General features: G+C 45.7%; 5 pseudogenes; all 5 read left to right on the plus strand.

Annotated features, from left to right (window-relative positions):
* The first annotated feature begins 152 nt into the window (after positions 1–152).
* On the plus strand, positions 153–270 carry LOC140096561 (5S ribosomal RNA; annotated as a pseudogene).
* Positions 271–4302: 4032 nt separating this feature from the next.
* On the plus strand, positions 4303–4420 carry LOC140096562 (5S ribosomal RNA; annotated as a pseudogene).
* Positions 4421–5436: 1016 nt separating this feature from the next.
* On the plus strand, positions 5437–5554 carry LOC140098685 (5S ribosomal RNA; annotated as a pseudogene).
* A 1764-nt stretch (positions 5555–7318) lies between these two features.
* LOC140096564 (5S ribosomal RNA) lies at positions 7319–7436 on the plus strand (annotated as a pseudogene).
* Positions 7437–17862: 10426 nt separating this feature from the next.
* LOC140098686 (5S ribosomal RNA) lies at positions 17863–17980 on the plus strand (annotated as a pseudogene).
* Positions 17981–18595: the final 615 nt, after the last annotated feature.

Below are 18595 nucleotides of genomic sequence, written 5' to 3' on the forward strand. Positions count from 1 at the left end.
TCAGATTGCAGCAGCAATACAGCTTAAGGCTTGGCAAGTACCAGCATGGGAGACTGGCTGGGAATCCCAAGTTCCGTTGACCTTTTTGAACCTGAAAATTGTGTTAGTTTCTCTATGAGATAGTAAAAGAAGGTTCAAATTGAACAGCTGCTGTCAACGGCCATTCTAAGCTGAATGTGCCTGCTCTCGTCAGATCGCAGCAGCAATGCAGCTTAAGGCTTGGCAAGTACCAGCATGGGAGACTGCCTGGGAATCCCAAGTTCCGTTGACCTTTTTGAACCTGAAAATTGTGTTAGTTTCTCTATGAGATAGTAAAAGAAGGTTCAAACTGAACAGCTGCTGTCAACGGCCATTCTAAGCTGAATGTGCCTGCTCTCGTCAGATCGCAGCAGCAATGCAGCTTAAGGCTTGGCAAGTACCAGCATGGGAGACTGGCTGGGAATCCCAAGTTCCGTTGACCTTTTTGAACCTGAAAATTGTGTTAGTTTCTCTATGAGATAGTAAAAGAAGGTTCAAATTGAACAGCTGCTGTCAACAGCCATTCTAAGCTGAATGTGCATGCTCTCGTCAGATCGCAGCAGCAATGCAGCTTAAGGCTTGGCAAGTACCAGCATGGGATACTGGCTGGGAATCCCAAGTTCTGTTGACCTTTTTGAACCTGAAAATTGTGTTAGTTTCTCTATGAGATAGTAAAAGAAGGTTCAAATTGAACAGCTGCTGTCAACGGCCATTCTAAGCTGAATGTGCCTGCTCTCGTCAGATCGCAGCAGCAATGCAGCTTAAGGCTTGGCAAGTACCAGCATGGGAGACTGGCTGGGAATCCCAAGTTCTGTTGACCTTTTTGAACCTGAAAATTGTTAGTTTCTCTGTCAAAGATGGTAAAAGAAGGTTCAAATTGAACAGCTGCTGTCAACGGCCATTCTAAGCTGAATGTGCCTGCTCTCGTCAGATGGCAGCAGCAATGCAGCTTAAGGCTTGGCAAGTACCAGCATGGGAGACTGGCTGGTAATCCCAAGTTCCGTTGACCTTTTTGAACCTGAAAATTGTGTTAGTTTCTCTATGAGATAGTAAAAGAAGGTTCAAATTGAACAGCTGCTGTCAACGGCCATTCTAAGCTGAATGTGCCTGCTCTCGTCAGATCGCAGCAGCAATGCAGCTTAAGGCTTGGCAAGTACCAGCATGGGAGACTGGCTGGGAATCCCAAGTTCCGTTGACCTTTTTGAACCTGAAAATTGTGTTAGTTTCTCTATGAGATAGTAAAAGAAGGTTCAAATTGAACAGCTGCTGTCAACGGCCATTCTAAGCTGAATGTGCCTGCTCTCGTCAGATCGCAGCAGCAATGCAGCTTAAGGCTTGGCAAGTACCAGCATGGGAGACTAGCTGGGAATCCCAAGTTCTGTTGACCTTTTTGAACCTGAAAATTGTGTTAGTTTCTCTATGAGATAGTAAAAGAAGGTTCAAATTGAACAGCTGCTGTCAACGGCCATTCTAAGCTGAATGTGCCTGCTCTCGTCAGATCGCAGCAGCAATGCAGTTTAAGGCTTGGCAAGTACCAGCATGGGAGACTGGCTGGGAATCCCAAGTTCCGTAGACCTTTTTGAACCTGAAAATTGTTAGTTTCTCTGTCAAAGATGGTAAAAGAAGGTTCAAATTGAACAGCTGATGTCAACGGCCATTCTAAGCTGAATGTGCCTGCTCTTGTCAGATCGCAGCAGCAATGCAGCTTAAGGCTTGGCAAGTACCAGCATGGGAGACTGGCTGGGAATCCCAAGTTCCGTTGACCTTTTTGAACCTGAAAATTGTGTTAGTTTCTCTATGAGATAGTAAAAGAAGGTTCAAATTGAACAGCTGCTGTCAACAGCCATTCTAAGCTGAATGTGCCTGCTCTCGTCAGATCGCAGCAGCAATGCAGCTTAAGGCTTGGCAAGTACCAGCATGGGAGACTGGCTGGGAATCCCAAGTTCCGTTGACCTTTTTGAACCTGAAAATTGTGTTAGTTTCTCTATGAGATAGTAAAAGAAGGTTCAAATTGAACAGCTGCTGTCAACGGCCATTCTAAGCTGAATGTGCGTGCTCTTGTCGGATCACAGCAGCGATGCGGCTTAAGGCTTGGCAAGTACCAGCATGGGAGACTGGCTGCGAATTCCAAGTTCCGTTGACCTTTTTGAACCTGAAAATTGTGTTAGTTTCTCTATGAGATAGTAAAAGAAGGTTCAAACTGAACAGCTGCTGTCAACGGCCATTCTAAGCTGAATGTGCCTGCTCTCGTCAGATCGCAGCAGCAATGCAGCTTAAGGCTTGGCAAGTACCAGCATGGGAGACTGGCTGGGAATCCCAAGTTCCGTTGACCTTTTTGAACCTGAAAATTGTGTTAGTTTCTCTATGAGATAGTAAAAGAAGGTTCAAATTGAACAGCTGCTGTCAACGGCCATTCTAAGCTGAATGTGCGTGCTCTTGTCGGATCACAGCAGCGATGCGGCTTAAGGCTTGGCAAGTACCAGCATGGGAGACTGGCTGCAAATCCCAAGTTCCGTTGACCTTTTTGAACCTGAAAATTGTGTTAGTTTCTCTATGAGATAGTAAAAGAAGGTTCAAATTGAACAGCTGCTGTCAACGGCCATTCTAAGCTGAATGTGCCTGCTCTCGTCAGATTGCAGCAGCAATGCAGCTTAAGGCTTGGCAAGTACCAGCATGGGAGACTGGCTGGGAATCCCAAGTTCCGTTGACCTTTTTGAACCTGAAAATTGTGTTAGTTTCTCTATGAGATAGTAAAAGAAGGTTCAAATTGAACAGCTGCTGTCAACGGCCATTCTAAGCTGAATGTGCCTGCTCTCGTCAGATCGCAGCAGCAATGCAGCTTAAGGCTTGGCAAGTACCAGCATGGGAGACTGGCTGGGAATCCCAAGTTCCGTTGACCTTTTTGAACCTGAAAATTCTGTTAGTTTCTCTATGAGATAGTAAAAGAAGGTTCAAATTGAACAGCTGCTGTCAACGGCCATTCTAAGCTGAATGTGCCTGCTCTCGTCAGATCGCAGCAGCAATGCAGCTTAAGGCTTGGCAAGTACCAGCATGGGAGACTGGCTGGGAATCCCAAGTTCCGTTGACCTTTTTGAACCTGAAAATTGTGTTAGTTTCTCTATGAGATAGTAAAAGAAGGTTCAAACTGAACAGCTGCCGTCAACGGCCATTCTAAGCTGAATGTGCCTGCTCTCGTCAGATCGCAGCAGCAATGCAGCTTAAGGCTTGGCAAGTACCAGCATGGGAGACTGGCTGGGAATCCCAAGTTCTGTTGACCTTTTTGAACCTGAAAATTGTGTTAGTTTCTCTATGAGATAGTAAAAGAAGGTTCAAATTGAACAGCTGCTGTCAACGGCCATTCTAAGCTGAATGTGCCTGCTCTCGTCAGATCGCAGCAGCAATGCAGCTTAAGGCTTGGCAAGTACCAGCATGGGAGACTGGCTGGGAATCCCAAGTTCTGTTGACCTTTTTGAACCTGAAAATTGTGTTAGTTTCTCTATGAGATAGTAAAAGAAGGTTCAAATTGAACAGCTGCTGTCAACGGCCATTCTAAGCTGAATGTGCGTGCTCTTGTCGGATCACAGCAGCGATGCGGCTTAAGCCTTGGCAAGTACCAGCATGGGAGACTGGCTGCGAATTCCAAGTTCCGTTGACCTTTTTGAACCTGAAAATTGTGTTAGTTTCTCTATGAGATAGTAAAAGAAGGTTCAAACTGAACAGCTGCTGTCAACGGCCATTCTAAGCTGAATGTGCCTGCTCTCGTCAGATCGCAGCAGCAATGCAGCTTAAGGCTTGGCAAGTACCAGCATGGGAGACTGGCTGGGAATCCCAAGTTCCGTTGACCTTTTTGAACCTGAAAATTGTGTTAGTTTCTCTATGAGATAGTAAAAGAAGGTTCAAATTGAACAGCTGCTGTCAACAGCCAATCTAAGCTGAATGTGCCTGCTCTCGTCAGATCGCAGCAGCAATGCAGCTTAAGGCTTGGCAAGTACCAGCATGGGAGACTGGCTGGGAATCCCAAGTTCTGTTGACCTTTTTGAACCTGAAAATTGTGTTAGTTTCTCTATGAGATAGTAAAAGAAGGTTCAAATTGAACAGCTGCTGTCAACGGCCATTCTAAGCTGAATGTGCCTGCTCTCGTCAGATCGCAGCAGCTTAAGGCTTGGCAAGTACCAGCATGGGAGACTGGCTGGGAATCCCAAGTTCCGTTGACCTTTTTGAACCTGAAAATTGTGTTAGTTTCTCTATGAGATAGTAAAAGAAGGTTCAAACTGAACAGCTGCTGTCAACGGCCATTCTAAGCTGAATGTGCCTGCTCTCGTCAGATCGCAGCAGCAATGCAGCTTAAGGCTTGGCAAGTACCAGCATGGGAGACTGCCTGGGAATCCCAAGTTCCGTTGACCTTTTTGAACCTGAAAATTGTGTTAGTTTCTCTATGAGATAGTAAAAGAAGGTTCAAACTGAACAGCTGCTGTCAACGGCCATTCTAAGCTGAATGTGCCTGCTCTCGTCAGATCGCAGCATCAATGCAGCTTAAGGCTTGGCAAGTACCAGCATGGGAGACTGGCTGGGAATCCCAAGTTCCGTTGACCTTTTTGAACCTGAAAATTGTGTTAGTTTCTCTATGAGATAGTAAAAGAAGGTTCAAATTGAACAGCTGCTGTCAACAGCCATTCTAAGCTGAATGTGCATGCTCTCGTCAGATCGCAGCAGCAATGCAGCTTAAGGCTTGGCAAGTACCAGCATGGGATACTGGCTGGGAATCCCAAGTTCTGTTGACCTTTTTGAACCTGAAAATTGTGTTAGTTTCTCTATGAGATAGTAAAAGAAGGTTCAAATTGAACAGCTGCTGTCAACGGCCATTCTAAGCTGAATGTGCCTGCTCTCGTCAGATCGCAGCAGCAATGCAGCTTAAGGCTTGGCAAGTACCAGCATGGGAGACTGGCTGGGAATCCCAAGTTCTGTTGACCTTTTTGAACCTGAAAATTGTTAGTTTCTCTGTCAAAGATGGTAAAAGAAGGTTCAAATTGAACAGCTGCTGTCAACGGCCATTCTAAGCTGAATGTGCCTGCTCTCGTCAGATGGCAGCAGCAATGCAGCTTAAGGCTTGGCAAGTACCAGCATGGGAGACTGGCTGGGAATCCCAAGTTCCGTTGACCTTTTTGAACCTGAAAATTGTGTTAGTTTCTCTATGAGATAGTAAAAGAAGGTTCAAATTGAACAGCTGCTGTCAACAGCCATTCTAAGCTGAATGTGCCTGCTCTCGTCAGATCGCAGCAGCAATGCAGCTTAAGGCTTGGCAAGTACCAGCATGGGAGACTGGCTGGGAATCCCAAGTTCTGTTGACCTTTTTGAACCTGAAAATTGTGTTAGTTTCTCTATGAGATAGTAAAAGAAGGTTCAAATTGAACAGCTGCTTTCAACGGCCATTCTAAGCTGAATGTGCCTGCTCTCGTCAGATCGCAGCAGCAATGCAGCTTAAGGCTTGGCAAGTACCAGCATGGGAGACTGGCTGGGAATCCCAAGTTCCGTTGACCTTTTTGAACCTGAAAATTCTGTTAGTTTCTCTATGAGATAGTAAAAGAAGGTTCAAATTGAACAGCTGCTGTCAACGGCCATTCTAAGCTGAATGTGCCTGCTCTCGTCAGATCGCAGCAGCAATGCAGCTTAAGGCTTGGCAAGTACCAGCATGGGAGACTGGCTGGGAATCCCAAGTTCCGTTGACCTTTTTGAACCTGAAAATTGTGTTAGTTTCTCTATGAGATAGTAAAAGAAGGTTCAAACTGAACAGCTGCCGTCAACGGCCATTCTAAGCTGAATGTGCCTGCTCTCGTCAGATCGCAGCAGCAATGCAGCTTAAGGCTTGGCAAGTACCAGCATGGGAGACTGGCTGGGAATCCCAAGTTCTGTTGACCTTTTTGAACCTGAAAATTGTGTTAGTTTCTCTATGAGATAGTAAAAGAAGGTTCAAACTGAACAGCTGCTGTCAACAGCCATTCTAAGCTGAATGTGCCTGCTCTCGTCAGATCGCAGCAGCAATGCAGCTTAAGGCTTGGCAAGTACCAGCATGGGAGACTGGCTGGGAATCCCAAGTTCTGTTGACCTTTTTGAACCTGAAAATTGTGTCAGTTTCTCTATGAGATAGTAAAAGAAGGTTCAAATTGAACAGCTGCTGTCAACGGCCATTCTAAGCTGAATGTGCCTGCTCTCGTCAGATCGCAGCAGCAATGCAGCTTAAGGCTTGGCAAGTACCAGCATGGGAGACTGGCTGGGAATCCCAAGTTCTGTTGACCTTTTTGAACCTGAAAATTGTGTTAGTTTCTCTATGAGATAGTAAAAGAAGGTTCAAATTGAACAGCTGCTGTCAACGGCCATTCTAAGCTGAATGTGCGTGCTCTTGTCGGATCACAGCAGCGATGCGGCTTAAGCCTTGGCAAGTACCAGCATGGGAGACTGGCTGCGAATTCCAAGTTCCGTTGACCTTTTTGAACCTGAAAATTGTGTTAGTTTCTCTATGAGATAGTAAAAGAAGGTTCAAACTGAACAGCTGCTGTCAACGGCCATTCTAAGCTGAATGTGCCTGCTCTCGTCAGATCGCAGCAGCAATGCAGCTTAAGGCTTGGCAAGTACCAGCATGGGAGACTGGCTGGGAATCCCAAGTTCCGTTGACCTTTTTGAACCTGAAAATTGTGTTAGTTTCTCTATGAGATAGTAAAAGAAGGTTCAAATTGAACAGCTGCTGTCAACGGCCATTCTAAGCTGAATGTGCCTGCTCTCGTCAGATTGCGGCAGCAATGCAGCTTAAGGCTTGGCAAGTACCAGCATGGGAGACTGGCTGGGAATCCCAAGTTCCGTTGACCTTTTTGAACCTGAAAATTGTGTTAGTTTCTCTATGAGATAGTAAAAGAAGGTTCAAATTGAACAGCTGCTGTCAACAGCCAATCTAAGCTGAATGTGCCTGCTCTCGTCAGATCGCAGCAGCAATGCAGCTTAAGGCTTGGCAAGTACCAGCATGGGAGACTGGCTGGGAATCCCAAGTTCTGTTGACCTTTTTGAACCTAAAAATTGTGTTAGTTTCTCTATGAGATAGTAAAAGAAGGTTCAAATTGAACAGCTGCTGTCAACGGCCATTCTAAGCTGAATGTGCCTGCTCTCGTCAGATCGCAGCAGCTTAAGGCTTGGCAAGTACCAGCATGGGAGACTGGCTGGGAATCCCAAGTTCCGTTGACCTTTTTGAACCTGAAAATTGTGTTAGTTTCTCTATGAGATAGTAAAAGAAGGTTCAAACTGAACAGCTGCTGTCAACGGCCATTCTAAGCTGAATGTGCCTGCTCTCGTCAGATCGCAGCAGCAATGCAGCTTAAGGCTTGGCAAGTACCAGCATGGGAGACTGCCTGGGAATCCCAAGTTCCGTTGACCTTTTTGAACCTGAAAATTGTGTTAGTTTCTCTATGAGATAGTAAAAGAAGGTTCAAACTGAACAGCTGCTGTCAACGGCCATTCTAAGCTGAATGTGCCTGCTCTCGTCAGATCGCAGCATCAATGCAGCTTAAGGCTTGGTAAGTACCAGCATGGGAGACTGGCTGGGAATCCCAAGTTCCGTTGACCTTTTTGAACCTGAAAATTGTGTTAGTTTCTCTATGAGATAGTAAAAGAAGGTTCAAATTGAACAGCTGCTGTCAACAGCCATTCTAAGCTGAATGTGCATGCTCTCGTCAGATCGCAGCAGCAATGCAGCTTAAGGCTTGGCAAGTACCAGCATGGGAGACTGGCTGGGAATCCCAAGTTCCGTTGACCTTTTTGAACCTGAAAATTGTGTTAGTTTCTCTATGAGATAGTAAAAGAAGGTTCAAATTGAACAGCTGCTGTCAACGGCCATTCTAAGCTGAATGTGCCTGCTCTCGTCAGATCGCAGCAGCAATGCAGCTTAAGGCTTGGCAAGTACCAGCATGGGAGACTGGCTGGGAATCCCAAGTTCCGTAGACCTTTTTGAACCTGAAAATTGTTAGTTTCTCTGTCAAAGATGGTAAAAGAAGGTTCAAATTGAACAGCTGCTGTCAACGGCCATTCTAAGCTGAATGTGCCTGCTCTCGTCAGATCGCAGCAGCAATGCAACTTAAGGCTTGGCAAGTACCAGCATGGGAGACTGGCTGGGAATCCCAAGTTCCGTTGACCTTTTTGAACCTGAAAATTGTGTTAGTTTCTCTATGAGATAGTAAAAGAAGGTTCAAATTGAACAGCTGCTGTCAACAGCCATTCTAAGCTGAATGTGCCTGCTCTCGTCAGATCGCAGCAGCAATGCAGCTTAAGGCTTGGCAAGTACCAGCATGGGAGACTGGCTGGGAATCCCAAGTTCTGTTGACCTTTTTGAACCTGAAAATTGTGTTAGTTTCTCTATGAGATAGTAAAAGAAGGTTCAAATTGAACAGCTGCTGTCAACGGCCATTCTAAGCTGAATGTGCCTGCTCTCGTCAGATTGCAGCAGCAATGCAGCTTAAGGCTTGGCAAGTACCAGCATGGGAGACTGGCTGGGAATCCCAAGTTCTGTTGACCTTTTTGAACCTGAAAATTGTGTTAGTTTCTCTATGAGATAGTAAAAGAAGGTTCAAATTGAACAGCTGCTGTCAATGGCCATTCTAAGCTGAATGTGCGTGCTCTTGTCGGATCACAGCAGCGATGCGGCTTAAGGCTTGGCAAGTACCAGCATGGGAGACTGGCTGCGAATTCCAAGTTCCGTTGACCTTTTTGAACCTGAAAATTGTGTTAGTTTCTCTATGAGATAGTAAAAGAAGGTTCAAACTGAACAGCTGCTGTCAACGGCCATTCTAAGCTGAATGTGCCTGCTCTCGTCAGATCGCAGCAGCAATGCAGCTTAAGGCTTGGCAAGTACCAGCATGGGAGACTGGCTGGGAATCCCAAGTTCTGTTGACCTTTTTGAACCTGAAAATTGTTAGTTTCTCTGTCAAAGATGGTAAAAGAAGGTTCAAATTGAACAGCTGCTGTCAACGGCCATTCTAAGCTGAATGTGCCTGCTCTCGTCAGATGGCAGCAGCAATGCAGCTTAAGGCTTGGCAAGTACCAGCATGGGAGACTGGCTGGGAATCCCAAGTTCCGTTGACCTTTTTGAACCTGAAAATTGTGTTAGTTTCTCTATGAGATAGTAAAAGAAGGTTCAAATTGAACAGCTGCTGTCAACGGCCATTCTAAGCTGAATGTGCCTGCTCTCGTCAGATCGCAGCAGCAATGCAGCTTAAGGCTTGGCAAGTACCAGCATGGGAGACTGGCTGGGAATCCCAAGTTCCGTTGACCTTTTTGAACCTGAAAATTGTGTTAGTTTCTCTATGAGATAGTAAAAGAAGGTTCAAATTGAACAGCTGCTGTCAACGGCCATTCTAAGCTGAATGTGCCTGCTCTTGTCAGATCGCAGCAGCAATGCAGCTTAAGGCTTGGCAAGTACCAGCATGGGAGACTGGCTGGGAATCCCAAGTTCTGTTGACCTTTTTGAACCTGAAAATTGTGTTAGTTTCTCTATGAGATAGTAAAAGAAGGTTCAAATTGAACAGCTGCTGTCAACGGCCATTCTAAGCTGAATGTGCCTGCTCTCGTCAGATCGCAGCAGCTTAAGGCTTGGCAAGTACCAGCATGGGAGACTGGCTGGGAATCCCAAGTTCCGTTGACCTTTTTGAACCTGAAAATTGTGTTAGTTTCTCTATGAGATAGTAAAAGAAGGTTCAAACTGAACAGCTGCTGTCAACGGCCATTCTAAGCTGAATGTGCCTGCTCTCGTCAGATCGCAGCAGCAATGCAGCTTAAGGCTTGGCAAGTACCAGCATGGGAGACTGGCTGGGAATCCCAAGTTTTGTTGACCTTTTTGAACCTGAAAATTGTGTTAGTTTCTCTATTAGATAGTAAAAGAAAGTAGAAATTAGGCAGCTGCTGTCAACGGCCATTCTAAGCTGAATGTGCCTGCTCTCGTTAGATCGCAGCAGCAATGCAGCTTAAGGCTTGGCAAGTACCAGCATGGGAGACTGGCTGGGAATCCCAAGTTCTGCTGACCTTTTTGAACCTGAAAATTGTTAGTTTCTCTGTCAAAGATGGTAAAAGAAGGTTCAAATTGAACAGCTGCTGTCAACAGCCATTCTAAGCTGAATGTGCCTGCTCTCGTCAGATGGCAGCAGCAATGCAGCTTAAGGCTTGGCAAGTACCAGCATGGGAGACTGGCTGGGAATCCCAAGTTCCGTTGACCTTTTTGAACCTGAAAATTGTGTTAGTTTCTCTATGAGATAGTAAAAGAAGGTTCAAATTGAACAGCTGCTGTCAACGGCCATTCTAAGCTGAATGTGCCTGCTCTCGTCAGATTGCAGCAGCAATGCAGCTTAAGGCTTGGCAAGTACCAGCATGGGAGACTGGCTGGGAATCCCAAGTTCCGTTGACCTTTTTGAACCTGAAAATTGTGTTAGTTTCTCTATGAGATAGTAAAAGAAGGTTCAAATTGAACAGCTGCTGTCAACAGCCAATCTAAGCTGAATGTGCCTGCTCTCGTCAGATCGCAGCAGCAATGCAGCTTAAGGCTTGGCAAGTACCAGCATGGGAGACTGGCTGGGAATCCCAAGTTCTGTTGACCTTTTTAAACCTGAAAATTGTGTTAGTTTCTCTATGAGATAGTAAAAGAAGGTTCAAATTGAACAGCTGCTGTCAACGGCCATTCTAAGCTGAATGTGCCTGCTCTTGTCAGATCGCAGCAGCAATGCAGCTTAAGGCTTGGCAAGTACCAGCATGGGAGACTGGCTGGGAATCCCAAGTTCTGTTGACCTTTTTGAACCTGAAAATTGTGTTAGTTTCTCTATGAGATAGTAAAAGAAGGTTCAAATTGAACAGCTGCTGTCAACGGCCATTCTAAGCTGAATGTGCCTGCTCTCGTCAGATCGCAGCAGCTTAAGGCTTGGCAAGTACCAGCATGGGAGACTGGCTGGGAATCCCAAGTTCCGTTGACCTTTTTGAACCTGAAAATTGTGTTAGTTTCTCTATGAGATAGTAAAAGAAGGTTCAAACTGAACAGCTGCTGTCAACGGCCATTCTAAGCTGAATGTGCCTGCTCTCGTCAGATCGCAGCAGCAATGCAGCTTAAGGCTTGGCAAGTACCAGCATGGGAGACTGGCTGGGAATCCCAAGTTTCGTTGACCTTTTTGAACCTGAAAATTGTGTTAGTTTCTCTATTAGATAGTAAAAGAAAGTAGAAATTAGGCAGCTGCTGTCAACGGCCATTCTAAGCTGAATGTGCCTGCTCTCGTTAGATCGCAGCAGCAATGCAGCTTAAGGCTTGGCAAGTACCAGCATGGGAGACTGGCTGGGAATCCCAAGTTCTGCTGACCTTTTTGAACCTGAAAATTGTTAGTTTCTCTGTCAAAGATGGTAAAAGAAGGTTCAAATTGAACAGCTGCTGTCAACAGCCATTCTAAGCTGAATGTGCCTGCTCTCGTCAGATGGCAGCAGCAATGCAGCTTAAGGCTTGGCAAGTACCAGCATGGGAGACTGGCTGGGAATCCCAAGTTCCGTTGACCTTTTTGAACCTGAAAATTGTGTTAGTTTCTCTATGAGATAGTAAAAGAAGGTTCAAATTGAACAGCTGCTGTCAACGGCCATTCTAAGCTGAATGTGCCTGCTCTCGTCAGATTGCAGCAGCAATGCAGCTTAAGGCTTGGCAAGTACCAGCATGGGAGACTGGCTGGGAATCCCAAGTTCCGTTGACCTTTTTGAACCTGAAAATTGTGTTAGTTTCTCTATGAGATAGTAAAAGAAGGTTCAAATTGAACAGCTGCTGTCAACAGCCAATCTAAGCTGAATGTGCCTGCTCTCGTCAGATCGCAGCAGCAATGCAGCTTAAGGCTTGGCAAGTACCAGCATGGGAGTCTGGCTGGGAATCCCAAGTTCTGTTGACCTTTTTAAACCTGAAAATTGTGTTAGTTTCTCTATGAGATAGTAAAAGAAGGTTCAAATTGAACAGCTGCTGTCAACGGCCATTCTAAGCTGAATGTGCCTGCTCTCGTCAGATCGCAGCAGCTTAAGGCTTGGCAAGTACCAGCATGGGAGACTGGCTGGGAATCCCAAGTTCCGTTGACCTTTTTGAACCTGAAAATTGTGTTAGTTTCTCTATGAGATAGTAAAAGAAGGTTCAAACTGAACAGCTGCTGTCAACGGCCATTCTAAGCTGAATGTGCCTGCTCTCGTCAGATCGCAGCAGCAATGCAGCTTAAGGCTTGGCAAGTACCAGCATGGGAGACTGGCTGGGAATCCCAAGTTCCGTTGACCTTTTTGAACCTGAAAATTGTGTTAGTTTCTCTATGAGATAGTAAAAGAAGGTTCAAACTGAACAGCTGCTGTCAACGGCCATTCTAAGCTGAATGTGCCTGCTCTCGTCAGATCGCAGCAGCAATGCAGCTTAAGGCTTGGCAAGTACCAGCATGGGAGACTGGCTGGGAATCCCAAGTTTCGTTGACCTTTTTGAACCTGAAAATTGTGTTAGTTTCTCTATGAGATAGTAAAAGAAAGTAGAAATTAGGCAGCTGCTGTCAACGGCCATTCTAAGCTGAATGTGCCTGCTCTCGTCAGATCGCAGCAGCAATGCAGCTTAAGGCTTGGCAAGTACCAGCATGGGAGACTGGCTGGGAATCCCAAGTTCTGCTGACCTTTTTGAACCTGAAAATTGTTAGTTTCTCTGTCAAAGATGGTAAAAGAAGGTTCAAATTGAACAGCTGCTGTCAACGGCCATTCTAAGCTGAATGTGCCTGCTCTCGTCAGATGGCAGCAGCAATGCAGCTTAAGGCTTGGCAAGTACCAGCATGGGAGACTGGCTGGGAATCCCAAGTTCCGTTGACCTTTTTGAACCTGAAAATTGTGTTAGTTTCTCTATGAGATAGTAAAAGAAGGTTCAAATTGAACAGCTGCTGTCAACGGCCATTCTAAGCTGAATGTGCCTGCTCTCGTCAGATCGCAGCAGCAATGCAGCTTAAGGCTTGGCAAGTACCAGCATGGGAGACTGGCTGGGAATCCCAAGTTCTGTTGACCTTTTTGAACCTGAAAATTGTGTTAGTTTCTCTATGAGATAGTAAAAGAAGGTTCAAATTGAACAGCTGCTGTCAACGGCCATTCTAAGCTGAATGTGCCTGCTCTCGTCAGATCGCAGCAGCAATGCAGCTTAAGGCTTGGCAAGTACCAGCATGGGAGACTGGCTGGGAATCCCAAGTTCCGTTGACCTTTTTGAACCTGAAAATTGTGTTAGTTTCTCTATGAGATAGTAAAAGGAGGTTCAAATTGAACAGCTGCTGTCAACGGCCATTCTAAGCTGAATGTGCCTGCTCTCGTCAGATCGCAGCAGCAATGCAGCTTAAGGCTTGGCAAGTACCAGCATGGGAGACTGGCTGGGAATCTCAAGTTCCGTTGACCTTTTTGAACCTGAAAATTGTTAGTTTCTCTGTCAAAGATGGTAAAAGAAGGTTCAAATTGAACAGCTGCTGTCAACGGCCATTCTAAGCTGAATGTGCCTGCTCTCGTCAGATTGCAGCAGCAATGCAGCTTAAGGCTTGGCAAGTACCAGCATGGGAGACTGGCTGGAAATCCCAAGTTCTGTTGACCTTTTTGAACCTGAAAATTGTGTTAGTTTTTCTATGAGATAGTAAAAGAAGGTTCAAATTGAACAGCTGCTGTCAACGGCCATTCTAAGCTGAATGTGCCTGCTCTCGTCAGATCGCAGCAGCAATGCAGCTTAAGGCTTGGCAAGTACCAGCATGGGAGACTGGCTGGGAATCCCAAGTTCTGTTGACCTTTTTGAACCTGAAAATTGTGTTAGTTTCTCTATGAGATAGTAAAAGAAGGTTCAAATTGAACAGCTGCTGTCAACGGCCATTCTAAGCTGAATGTGCCTGCTCTCGTCAGATCGCAGCAGCTTAAGGCTTGGCAAGTACCAGCATGGGAGACTGGCTGGGAATCCCAAGTTCCGTTGACCTTTTTGAACCTGAAAATTGTGTTAGTTTCTCTATGAGATAGTAAAAGAAGGTTCAAACTGAACAGCTGCTGTCAACGGCCATTCTAAGCTGAATGTGCCTGCTCTCGTCAGATCGCAGCAGCAATGCAGCTTAAGGCTTGGCAAGTACCAGCATGGGAGACTGGCTGGGAATCCCAAGTTCCGTTGACCTATTTGAACCTGAAAATTGTGTTAGTTTCTCTATGAGATAGTAAAAGAAGGTTCAAATTGAACAGCTGCTGTCAACGGCCATTCTAAGCTGAATGTGCCTGCTCTCGTCAGATCGCAGCAGCAATGCAGCTTAAGGCTTGGCAAGTACCAGCATGGGAGACTGTCTGGGAATCCCAAGTTCTGTTGACCTTTTTTAACCTGAAACTTGTGTTAGTTTTTCTATGAGATAGTAAAAGAAGGTTCAAATTGAACAGCTGCTGTCAACGGCCATTCTAAGCAGAATGTGCCTGCTCTCGTCAGATCGCAGCAGCAATGCAGCTTAAGGCTTGGCAAGTACCAGTATGGGAGACTGGCTGGGAATCCCAAGTTCTGTTGACCTTTTTGAACCTGAAAATTGTGTTAGTTTCTCTATGAGATAGTAAAAGAAGGTTCAAATTGAACAGCTGCTGTCAACGGCCATTCTAAGCTGAATGTGCGTGCTCTCGTCAGATGGCAGCAGCAATGCAGCTTAAGGCTTGGCAAGTACCAGTATGGGAGACTGGCTGGGAATCCCAAGTTCGGTTGACCTTTTTGAACCTGAAAATTGTGTTAGTTTCTCTATGAGATAGTAAAAGAAGGTTCAAATTGAACAGCTGCTGTCAACGGCCATTCTAAGCTGAATGTGCGTGCTCTCGTCAGATCGCAGCAGCAATGCAGCTTAAGGCTTGGCAAGTACCAGCATGGGAGACTGGCTTGGAATCCCAAGTACCGTTGACCTTTTTGAACCTGAAAATTGTGTTAGTTTCTCTATGAGATAGTAAAAGAAGGTTCAAACTGAACAGCTGCTGTCAACGGCCATTCTAAGCTGAATGTGCCTGCTCTCGTCAGATCGCAGCAGCAATGCAGCTTAAGGCTTGGCAAGTACCAGCATGGGAGACTGGCTGGGAATCCCAAGTTTCGTTGACCTTTTTGAACCTGAAAATTGTGTTAGTTTCTCTATGAGATAGTAAAAGAAAGTAGAAATTAGGCAGCTGCTGTCAACGGCCATTCTAAGCTGAATGTGCCTGCTCTCGTCAGATCGCAGCAGCAATGCAGCTTAAGGCTTGGCAAGTACCAGCATGGGAGACTGGCTGGGAATCCCAAGTTCTGCTGACCTTTTTGAACCTGAAAATTGTTAGTTTCTCTGTCAAAGATGGTAAAAGAAGGTTCAAATTGAACAGCTGCTGTCAACGGCCATTCTAAGCTGAATGTGCCTGCTCTCGTCAGATGGCAGCAGCAATGCAGCTTAAGGCTTGGCAAGTACCAGCATGGGAGACTGGCTGGGAATCCCAAGTTCCGTTGACCTTTTTGAACCTGAAAATTGTGTTAGTTTCTCTATGAGATAGTAAAAGAAGGTTCAAATTGAACAGCTGCTGTCAACGGCCATTCTAAGCTGAATGTGCCTGCTCTCGTCAGATCGCAGCAGCAATGCAGCTTAAGGCTTGGCAAGTACCAGCATGGGAGACTGGCTGGGAATCCCAAGTTCTGTTGACCTTTTTGAACCTGAAAATTGTGTTAGTTTCTCTATGAGATAGTAAAAGAAGGTTCAAATTGAACAGCTGCTGTCAACGGCCATTCTAAGCTGAATGTGCCTGCTCTCGTCAGATCGCAGCAGCAATGCAGCTTAAGGCTTGGCAAGTACCAGCATGGGAGACTAGCTGGGAATCCCAAGTTCCGTTGACCTTTTTGAACCTGAAAATTGTGTTAGTTTCTCTATGAGATAGTAAAAGGAGGTTCAAATTGAACAGCTGCTGTCAACGGCCATTCTAAGCTGAATGTGCCTGCTCTCGTCAGATCGCAGCAGCAATGCAGCTTAAGGCTTGGCAAGTACCAGCATGGGAGACTGGCTGGGAATCTCAAGTTCCGTTGACCTTTTTGAACCTGAAAATTGTTAGTTTCTCTGTCAAAGATGGTAAAAGAAGGTTCAAATTGAACAGCTGCTGTCAACGGCCATTCTAAGCTGAATGTGCCTGCTCTCGTCAGATTGCAGCAGCAATGCAGCTTAAGGCTTGGCAAGTACCAGCATGGGAGACTGGCTGGAAATCCCAAGTTCTGTTGACCTTTTTGAACCTGAAAATTGTGTTAGTTTTTCTATGAGATAGTAAAAGAAGGTTCAAATTGAACAGCTGCTGTCAACGGCCATTCTAAGCTGAATGTGCCTGCTCTCATCAGATCGCAGCAGCAATGCAGCTTAAGGCTTGGCAAGTACCAGCATGGGAGACTGGCTGGGAATCCCAAGTTCTGTTGACCTTTTTGAACCTGAAAATTGTGTTAGTTTCTCTATGAGATAGTAAAAGAAGGTTCAAATTGAACAGCTGCTGTCAACGGCCATTCTAAGCTGAATGTGCCTGCTCTCGTCAGATCGCAGCAGCTTAAGGCTTGGCAAGTACCAGCATGGGAGACTGGCTGGGAATCCCAAGTTCCGTTGACCTTTTTGAACCTGAAAATTGTGTTAGTTTCTCTATGAGATAGTAAAAGAAGGTTCAAACTGAACAGCTGCTGTCAACGGCCATTCTAAGCTGAATGTGCCTGCTCTCGTCAGATCGCAGCAGCAATGCAGCTTAAGGCTTGGCAAGTACCAGCATGGGAGACTGGCTGGGAATCCCAAGTTCCGTTGACCTATTTGAACCTGAAAATTGTGTTAGTTTCTCTATGAGATAGTAAAAGAAGGTTCAAATTGAACAGCTGCTGTCAACGGCCATTCTAAGCTGAATGTGCCTGCTCTCGTCAGATCGCAGCAGCAATGCAGCTTAAGGCTTGGCAAGTACCAGCATGGGAGACTGTCTGGGAATCCCAAGTTCTGTTGACCTTTTTGAACCTGAAACTTGTGTTAGTTTTTCTATGAGATAGTAAAAGAAGGTTCAAATTGAACAGCTGCTGTCAACGGCCATTCTAAGCAGAATGTGCCTGCTCTCGTCAGATCGCAGCAGCAATGCAGCTTAAGGCTTGGCAAGTACCAGTATGGGAGACTGGCTGGGAATCCCAAGTTCTGTTGACCTTTTTGAACCTGAAAATTGTGTTAGTTTCTCTATGAGATAGTAAAAGAAGGTTCAAATTGAACAGCTGCTGTCAACGGCCATTCTAAGCTGAATGTGCGTGCTCTCGTCAGATGGCAGCAGCAATGCAGCTTAAGGCTTGGCAAGTACCAGTATGGGAGACTGGCTGGGAATCCCAAGTTCGGTTGACCTTTTTGAACCTGAAAATTGTGTTAGTTTCTCTATGAGATAGTAAAAGAAGGTTCAAATTGAACAGCTGCTGTCAACGGCCATTCTAAGCTGAATGTGCGTGCTCTCGTCAGATCGCAGCAGCAATGCAGCTTAAGGCTTGGCAAGTACCAGCATGGGAGACTGGCTTGGAATCCCAAGTACCGTTGACCTTTTTGAACCTGAAAATTGTGTTAGTTTCTCTATGAGATAGTAAAAGAAGGTTCAAATTGAACAGCTGCTGTCAACAGCCATTCTAAGCTGAATGTGCCTGCTCTCGTCAGATCGCAGCAGCAATGCAGCTTAAGGCTTGGCAAGTACCAGCATGGGAGACTGGCTGGGAATCCCAAGTTCTGTTGACCTTTTTGAACCTGAAAATTGTGTTAGTTTCTCTATGAGATAGTAAAAGAAGGTTCAAATTGAACAGCTGCTTTCAACGGCCATTCTAAGCTGAATGTGCCTGCTCTCGTCAGATCGCAGCAGCAATGCAGCTTAAGGCTTGGCAAGTACCAGCATGGGAGACTGGCTGGGAATCCCAAGTTCCGTTGACCTTTTTGAACCTGAAAATTCTGTTAGTTTCTCTATGAGATAGTAAAAGAAGGTTCAAATTGAACAGCTGCCGTCAACGGCCATTCTAAGCTGAATGTGCCTGCTCTCGTCAGATCGCAGCAGCAATGCAGCTTAAGGCTTGGCAAGTACCAGCATGGGAGACTGGCTGGGAATCCCAAGTTCCGTTGACCTTTTTGAACCTGAAAATTGTGTTAGTTTCTCTATGAGATAGTAAAAGAAGGTTCAAACTGAACAGCTGCCGTCAACGGCCATTCTAAGCTGAATGTGCCTGCTCTCGTCAGATCGCAGCAGCAATGCAGCTTAAGGCTTGGCAAGTACCAGCATGGGAGACTGGCTGGGAATCCCAAGTTCTGTTGACCTTTTTAAACCTGAAAATTGTGTTAGTTTCTCTATGAGATAGTAAAAGAAGGTTCAAATTGAACAGCTGCTGTCAACGGCCATTCTAAGCTGAATGTGCCTGCTCTCGTCAGATTGCAGCAGCAATGCAGCTTAAGGCTTGGCAAGTACCAGCATGGGAGACTGGCTGGGAATCCCAAGTTCCGTTGACCTTTTTGAACCTGAAAATTGTGTTAGTTTCTCTATGAGATAGTAAAAG

This window comes from Engystomops pustulosus, chromosome 9, assembly GCF_040894005.1.
Source record: "Engystomops pustulosus chromosome 9, aEngPut4.maternal, whole genome shotgun sequence".
Lineage (NCBI taxonomy): Eukaryota > Metazoa > Chordata > Amphibia > Anura > Leptodactylidae > Engystomops > Engystomops pustulosus.